This window comes from Hylaeus volcanicus, chromosome 2 (genome assembly GCF_026283585.1).
Source record: "Hylaeus volcanicus isolate JK05 chromosome 2, UHH_iyHylVolc1.0_haploid, whole genome shotgun sequence".
Classification (NCBI taxonomy): Eukaryota; Metazoa; Arthropoda; class Insecta; order Hymenoptera; family Colletidae; genus Hylaeus; species Hylaeus volcanicus.
The window spans coordinates 3,448,988-3,458,360 of NC_071977.1; the positions used below are offsets into that span (position 1 = coordinate 3,448,988).

The following is a 9,373-nucleotide window of genomic DNA, read 5'->3' on the forward strand; positions in this document are numbered from 1 at the left end:
TTTTTCTTGATAGATTATATTGTATATTCTTCTAAATAAGTCAATTACGATCTGTAGCTTACATTTACTGTTACATTTTGATGCAATTCTATCGTTTCACGTACTCTTCGAACCGTTTATCTTCTCCCTTTAAAATTTTTCTGAAAAGGCTCCGATAACGGAGTTCTAACTTATCACGCTTACTTGGCCCAACCTGTACGCGTATGTTTACCGCGAATACATTCCAGGTTCGTTCCAAAGGTGACCGTAACCGTATAAATTCCAAAAGGAAAACTCTCGTTAATTATTCTCAACTAGGCACCGTGGTTACCTGGAATGCGAGGAATCTTTCAGCTGAAGGATTCCTTGCGAAGCAAAAAACAATGGAAGCCATTTCACGGCGGTACCAAAGCTGAAACGTAGGCGCGCGTTTCGTAGCGGGAGATCGTTTTGTTACGACGTAAAGGGGTCAATAATTCTGACGTAGAAGAGGAACGGAGTTCCGTGGAGTGACGAGGAACCGTGCGATTCCAAAAATACGTTTCCTATGGTCGGTGAGTTGAACGTCTGGTGGCCGACCACGCGTGTATTCCCTCGCGCGCGGCTCAGCCGTTCTTCCGTGCGGTGGAACCCTCCGTTTCACATGTTGGGTAAAATGGCGGGAAACCTTGATCATTCGTGCGTCTGCCAAACTTTTTTTGCTCCCTTTCCAGACGCAATTCCGCTTAACGCGAGCTTACGCGAGCTCGCCCTCCGACGATCTTGTTCCGTTTACCAACCGCGACTCGCGGAATCGTAATTGCAATCTTTCGTTTTCTGAGAATGCACGCGATATGATCTCGATGTACAGGCTGTTCCCGATCTACAGCGTCGGGATTAAACGGGCAAATTTCAAAGATGAATTCAGGACCTCAAAGGAAAAAAAAAAATTTCCTCCAGATATATCCTCGCAAACGTTTACAAACAATTACTTTAGTCGTTCGAGAGCCGTTTAGTTCTGAAGTTATTCTATCAGGAATTAGGAATAAATAATTCCGAAATTTATCTTTATTGCTTTTCAGTATTTTTTTTTAATGCTTTTTAATTATTAAATGTTCTGCTGAAATTGATGACATCCAGCTTGGAGACAGAACGAGCGGCTGATCGACATCGAACGTTTGTAATTTCTTCGTACACGTGCGCTGTCTTTCGCTTTTAATGATTGGAGATAATTAATAGGCACATCGTACACTTTTAGTTTCAGTTTAGTTTGGATTGAGCTGGCCAAGTTGTAATAAAACATTGATATTTTCTTGTGACATTGTTCGACCAATTTCGATGTGTGCGTTCGGTCGTTATCGCGTTGAAAAACCCAGTTTTCTCATATTTTCTTCTCTGTATACTGCAATAGATTTTTATCTAAAATATCACGATACAGTACACTGTTCATAATTCGTTTAATTTCCACCAGTGAACCTCGAGCGGAAAATATTCCCCAAACAATTACTTTAGTTGTCGCTTTTAGAATATAAAGAGAAAAATCTATCTGTCCTTTTGCACGCAATTGTATATCACATTGACGCATGTTCCTCCTTTGAATCCTTTCATTTTTTTGATTAGTATCAAAGTAGCGGTTATCGGTTTTAGGAGTGTAATAATCTGGTGGTCGAGGCGTGGAAAATAGGTAAACATGGTAATAAAACTCGATAATCCGTGTTATCGTGCGTTGCAAATATCGATGGCAGATTTCAATATGTTTGCTGTAACGCCACCATTTGATTACTGTCCACCATAGATCGCGTTACATTTATATCAATTTTGTTCAAATAACTTATCGCAACATTTCGTTTCTTTTGTTTAAATGGGCAAATTTCAAAGATGAATTCAGGACGAATTCAGGAAGAATTGTTGATGAAATTTCGATCGTTCTCAACAATTATTCCGCAACCACTCTCCATTACATTCCATAAGAATCTTATCGGATTAGGGTTAGGTTGCAAAACAGCAATTCGCTGAATCTCGTCCTTTCACCTCGCTTTCTCTGCTGCGTTATTATCTCATCTGTTTGCTTAAACGCATATTTTTTCCCAATTAGTGCGAATGCAGTCGTTAAATGAAACAAAAACTAAGAACAAAAAAAATAATACATCCCTATTTGATTCGTATCGTGCATGAAGCACAGTACCGAGTCCAACGTACAAGTAAATCTCGATTCGCTCCAGTAACGTGCTACTATCGATCGCTGGAAATATTGTACGTAACGAAAATGGAAGTGGAAAAGCTTACCGGAAATGCGTGGCCGATTTCTGTGTGTTTTCAGATAACGATATCGAGTTCGATATAGGGGAGACTCGTATGCGTCGACGATACGTGGCATTGACATAATATTGACATTAGCAGGGATGAGTAATTCAACCTTTACGAGACTGAAAGGTTTGGCGATCGTGTTCCTAGTCCTCAAACAAAACCATCTGTTCGATGATTTCGTTTCTTATCGTTAAAATTCATTCATTCGTGTAGCGTCTCAATGTTCCTGTTATTTCTTTCTATTACTGTTTTCTCTAATTTCACACGTTGACTCTGAAACAGCACGTCGGTGGCTGTTTCTGTAAAGGGAGAGCGAGAAAGGAGAAGAAAAGGGCAGAGATGTAAAAATTGTGATGTAAAAGTAATGCATTCTCAAAAAACAAAAAAAAAACTGAAAAAACTGAAAAAGTTGTGTAATGAACTATTTTTCTAATAATGCGTTGCAAAAGTATTGCCATAGATACCTATCTACCATTTCTGAATCCGAATATTTTTGTGCAATTATTAAAAAAAAAATCGGTGCATTTAATGCACTGCAAATTACTTTTTCAAATTTTAATGGACCATTTAATCGTTACCCATTACTTTTTTATTTGTAATGGAACGGTCATCCATCACCCATTCTTTTTTTTTTTGTGATGGACTATTTTTCTAATAACGCGTTACAAAAATATTGCAATGTTCATTGCAATAAAAATACGAATTTTTAAAATCATCCGCAGTCCTTTTGAAAAATCCTCTATTTGCTTCGAGCCAATGTTTATTCGCGTTGCGTACGGGTTCGTCGACGTAATCGATTGAACTCTCGGTTCTGAGAATAGGCGTGAGACACACAACGGCGTGGATAATGAAGCTTCCTGCAGTTTGCTGGATTAGTTCAGTTTAGCTTGTTTTCCCTTCATTTTCTGGTCGGCGCAATTTGCTTTTTCCTGCCTGTAACGCAACCCGGTCGTTGCTTTTCTTTGAGTTTTTTGGTCGATGTTAGTTGAAAGTATTTCCGGACTCCAGGGCGCCTAATTACCGAGTTATTAAAGAAACATAAACAAGAAGAAACTTTCTATAACGCAGTTCGTGTACAAGGTTTCGTCGTACAATAACGTTCAAGTACATTGAATAACTTTTTGTGAATATTTTTTTTGTGAATAATTTTAAACGCAAGCTGACCCAAGTTGTTATCACGAGTTAACTGACCTATCATGTGTCAGGGTTCTCTTGAGTAATAGAGTTCGTGAATGTTTCCAATTTCTATTTTTAAAAGTTTCGTCTCATCGTTCCCTGTAAGCTGATATTTTTTTTTAATCGATTTAACGAATATAAACGTTTCTCTGAGACTGTTTCGCGGTCAAAGGGTTAATGACGTATAGGCCCCTCATTCTCCTTGTCAAAAACGATCAATTTTATTTCTACTTTCAACGACGTTTCCACCTGCTCATCGGATCGAGCGTGGTCCCACTCGACTTCCCTCATCCAGAAATTTGCATACACGTACCGTAATCGTTGCACCGTAAGACTCCTCCGAAGACTCACTCGGCGTTGTCCTTTCGCGACGAATAACGTCACGGTACATCTCGAGGATAGAACGAATCGAAACATGCAAAAGAGGCCCTGACTACCGCACCAGTTTCAGAGATGGGCAAAACCCTAGGCTTCGAACAAATCCGAAGTTTGCCGATATGTTTGTCTCCTTTCCTTTTACGAACACTTTCCAAAGAAGGAAACGAGACAAACACATCGGCACACTTCAGATTTATTCGAAGCCTAGGGTTTTGTCCATCACTGACCAGTTTTCATCAGCGGCGGTCGAACCCGATCGACCGTGGACGTGCGTCCACTTTCAGGAACAAAATGACAAACCCAGTCACGCGTGCCGGAACGAACGCAGACGGTAGCGGAGCCCACCTTTGCCGGTCTGCAAGTTTCTCGAATTAGAAATGTGTGTCTCTCGCAATGACATCACATTCGCGCTCGTTCGAGCGAAACGATCACAGAGTGCGGATGAGTACCAACGCAAATCACCTTATTCCTCCGTTTACGCGTCGAACCCCGTCGATCGGTGATCGATCAATTACCTGGCCATTATCGTCGACGACTAATAATCCAATTAATTCCAGTATCATTAGACCGGACAGCAAGCTTCGAAGCAGTCGTCGATGATACTCTTAGCTGTCAAGTGTCACGGAAATATTGGTAAATCGCTTCTATCGGCGAACGATTAGAGGCTTTCCCTCGGTGCGAACGTCCAACGTTTTCCGTTTTCATCCGGGATGTTTTGCCTTAATTACGTGGATAAGGCACGATTGCTTCTTCAGTATATATAATTATTGGAGCAACGCGAACGCGATCGTCATTGTGGTTCTCGTTTCTTTTTTGACACTCCTTGGTAGGCTCGTTTTTATTACCGTTGCGTGATTAGGAGAGGTGTCCAGCTGTGTATAAGGAATGTTGCTTGGAATGATTCAGTAGCTATACCGAACGAAGTTTATACGTATAGATGTTTGTCCTATTTGGCGTTGTTTCGGAGATCGCATACTTCGGTTGATAAGTGTCACGGAACCGAGACCTTGTCGCGAAAAATAAAAAATAACTTAACGAAAAATAGACACATATAACGAATGATACCTTAGAGTTAGTCATAATTAGGTTCATAAAGGGTGATTCGTGTAAGGTGACCGACGCGGTTATCCGTGAAATTTGAAGTCGTATTAAAAATTTGTTCAAATAGTAATTAGTTTCAATTTCCGAAGCGGCTCCAAGATATCGAGGTTACCTATATCTTTTTAAACGGAACGCAATATTTGTTCTTTGACCGGATGACATCCACTTTCGAGACGAACTCAACGACAGAATTTGTAACGTCGTATGAGATCACGTAGGCCAGAAATAATACAGTCATGGTAAAAAAGAACAAGTGTGTTGTTCAAATTAAACGCAATTTATTTCATCGTAACTTTGTACTAATTGCAATTTAGCTTATTTAATTCTCGAAATTCACTTTAAACTAAAACGTGGTTTCTGTCTTCGCAACAAACATCACGAGTCGAACTTGTGCTCTAGGTAAGAAGGCTTGTTTTGCTCTCAATGTAAATACGTACATACATTCATGTTTGTCGTGACACCAATGCCTTTGTCTATGTGTTTGTCACATTTTTCGAAATTGACTTTAAGACCGAAGAATCCAACAAATGCTCATTTCGAAGAATGAAGGTCACCTCGATATCTCGTAGCTCCCTTCACTCGCGAAAAAAAGTAATTACCGCCAACCTTTTCCATTGGTGACACCAATGCCTTTGTCTATGCGTTTGTCACATTTTTCGAAATTGACTTTAAGACCGAAGAATCCAACAAAAGCTCATTTTGAAGAACGAAGGTCACCTCGATATCTCGTAGCTCCCTTCACTCGCGAGAAAAAGTAATTACCGCCACCCTTTTCCCTCGAAACTGATTACTTTTTGTCGGAACAATTTTTCAATGCGACTTCAAATTTAACCGATAATCGCGTCGGTCATCTTATAAGAGTCGCCCTGTGTGATATTACCATTAGTATGTTTCGCCTTATAATTTGATAGAAGCGCCGGAACGTGATGTGTTCACCACTTCTGTTTTCCATCTGTTGAACCAGAAGCGACTAATGGCAATCGTGCGATGTTTTTTTTTTTGTTTAAATTGTGGTGGAAAAACAACGGTCGACAACAAACGTAACGAGCGCTGAAAGTGAGCGAGTAGAACGGACCTGCCTAATGGTATCTGATTGCGGTGGGCGTCGGAGTTCCCTTTTTTTCTGTTCCCGTCGTGGAACTTTCTGAAACACCTGCCTCCGCGTCTCGGATACCGTTAATCTACGCATTAAACGCGGTTTCGTTTCCAATCCCTCCGTGAATATTACTCTTCTCCCGACGGTAATCATCGGTCATTAAGTTCGCGTACAGAAAGCAAGAGCTACGCCTTTTGCGCCGGATCGCACGCTCGGGATCTGTACTAGATTCTTGCGCTAGATCCTCCTCCGATAACGTTTACTCGTCGCTTTTCGCCGCACGGGGGAGCTCGTTATATCCGTATCGCGGGTCGGGATAGGGATTCAATTCCAGTTGTTCGGTAACCGAGTTACTCGATTTTATGCAATTTAAGCGGTTAATCTTGATTAAGCGCGCGATGGAACAGCTGCCGTTGTTTCCTCGCTAAGTCGCCGCGAATCGTGAATTCGTTCGCGTAAATTTAGATGGAAGAGTAATTGCACCGATTTTCTTGTTCGCGTTGTTTATTATTCCTGGTGGACGGTTATCGCCGTGGCTCGACTATTTGTATTCCGAGAACTGCTGGATACACGGAGTAAGGCAGAAGTTCTGGCGGATTAGGGCGGAGTAAGGGGGATGTCTGACTTTGGTTGTGGGGTGGAAACGAGAGAGGTATTTTGAGTATCGTGTGTGTTTCGTGGTTTTTTGAAGTACGTTATTCGATTCGTTCATCTTGAGTCTTGTTCTTGAAATACTAAATAAATGGTCGCTGATAGCATTTCGGGTAATATGGAATGAATTAATCACGAGGGAGGAGATACAAGCGTATTTAAGATATCATTTCTAATCTAATAATTGATATTCCGGGAATTTGTGCATATGTATACAGAATGTGTTCCTATACTTTCTTAATTTAACAATTAATTTTAATCGTTATTTCAAAGTTAAAAGAGATCATTATTTTAGTATACTTCGAGTTAGTAAATTTAATTAGAGCACTTCTGGACCTTGAGACGACACTAAAACATAGTCGAGATATAATGTATCTCAGGTGGAGAATAATTATTTGAAATGGTACTGTATGCATCGAAAACTTGAACTATAAATTTGACCGCGCCCTGTATAATAGTTTCTATTCCAATTGATATTTATTATCTATAAAAATCACGTAATATTAAAATTATTTTTAACTCAAAACGTCTCGTTCGACACTCTCGATCCTCGTTGAGTCGAATTTTATTTCTGGCTGAAACGTCCTGAAATGTTCCAAAAAAATTGGACGAAGTTGCGAACGTTGAAACAGGAGTTACTGGAAACGCGTGTTGTCAGAGGAACGAATTTAGAGAATTTTTACCTTGGAAAGTTCGCCGAGCAGCCTACCGCGTTTCAGTAGGAACACGGACGCGGTAAATTTCGTAACGGAACCGATGATTTACTGCTCGAAGTGCGAAAGAAGCAGAGGGGTTCCCGACAAAGTCGATGAAGTGTATCATTTGATGCAGTTTTCTAATAATACCGAGTACGAGCGGCGAGCAATAATTTCAGCCACTTACGAGTATTTATGCGTGTAATGGTTCTCTCTTCCGCGATGAAACGCGAAGGTAGAAATTAAACTTGGCCTACTGTTTTCAACGTTGAGCCGCCGTTAAAGATTGTTTCCCTAGAAAGCAATCGATTCGATGCAGTTGGCTTTATCGAATTTTGACAAGAGATCTTTTTTGTAGAGCATTTCATTCCCAACAAAAATACGTCCGTAGATTTTCTGTACGACGTACTGTTAGCTAGTTATGAGAATATTAAGAAGCAGACAAAAAATGTTTCCCAAGTTATTCTTACGGAAAATAGAAAAGTTCTCACTCCTGTACGAGTTCTCAGGCCTCTTGTTATTCTTAAGTGAAACTTTTGATCATGTTTGGGAGAAAAAAAGAATTTTCTTTTTTTAAACACTTGTATAAGACTCTCTAAAAAATTTCAACTGTCCAGCTCGACTTATTTACAAGTCACGTACGATATTCGACGTCACGTCAACCTAACGAGACGTGCAAATTGAGCAATAAGAATATAAAGAGAAAAAATTCAATTTTGAATCCACAAAAAAAAAATAGTGCTCTTCCAAGCTTTCATCGCGATTATAAAGTCTGGCTTGGAAGATCCTTTATTCGATGCGTTAATCCAGGCGAATTTGGTCGATTGATTTGTCAGATTGCGATATATCATCAACGAAATTGCAGGTAGGCTTGGTAGCAATTTCAACGATCGCTGTAATCCGAAGCATAGGTCGTTGTATCATTTCGAAACCATTGTAATAAAGTGAACCGAGGCTTCGATATAGGCACGCTATCTGGCTTTTTGCAATTCGCGAAACGCGAGGCAACCATTACACGAACACTGACAAAAATCAATATTCAATTCGTCTCGGGTTTCATTCCCCGCTCTCCTCGGCGTACTTCGTCGCGAGGATTACGAGATCCGAGAAAAAAGCCGCTCCCCGTTGACTTCTTCAGGCGTCGGCTTTGTTTTCTATTTTCCATGTCCACGCTCCCTTTTTACCACGAGCAATGCCAGTGGATGCATTTAATGCTAGACATCGTGTTCAAGGAAATCGCGTAAAAGTAGTAATTTTCCGTGCTAGTGTAATTGCACCGTAATCAGAGTTTACTTCCACTTTTTACCCGGAATCTTCTCCTTCGATTCGTGTGTCGACTTGGAAAAACAAAAAATAGATAATTAACCGAGGGTTCGTTTGCTAGGTAACTAGTCCCTTCGAGAAATGCTTGATTGCGGATGACCATGATCGCAAGCGAACGCGAGTCGCCAGTGATTAGACGGAGACCCGTTTTCAAGTTATAAATTCATTTATGTTCGAAATTGAAATTCTTGCATGAAATCGATTCATAAATGTCTTCGAATGAATCGAGGCATAACGTGCAATAGTCGTATCGATGACTCGTTTAATTACATCTACGAGTATAGATCTCGAATATAATCTTCATGCTTCGCAATAGAAATCTTTCAGCAGTAATCGTAAACAAGGGATAATTCAGTTCCTATAAAATTATTAAATGTATAAGAATAACTATGCAACAATAATTGTGGCAAGCACAGTATTTGAGATTAATCTCGTATTAGGGGGACCAGAAAGTAATATCGTTCCTTTTACGTTAGATTCGAACAAATCAATTTATAATACGTTTTTATATTTGATCAATTATGTAATCGTCCTAGTTACTAAGAACCTTTTGTCGTCTGGTGTGCAAATTTTCAATGCCTGATTGATCAAAAATTAATGAGCTGATGAATGATAAATAAGTATTGAGATTAGAAACGACGTTACTTTCCAGTCCACCTAAAACGTCTAACAATCTATACCCTCGATT

At 40.0% G+C, this 9,373-nt stretch overlaps 1 protein-coding gene across 4 annotated transcripts in view; it reads left to right on the top strand.

Annotated features, from left to right (window-relative positions):
• The window catches only part of LOC128884809 (klarsicht protein), a 168,879-nt gene that overhangs the window by 40,715 nt on the left and 118,791 nt on the right, over nt 1-9,373 (top strand). The window lies entirely within an intron of this gene.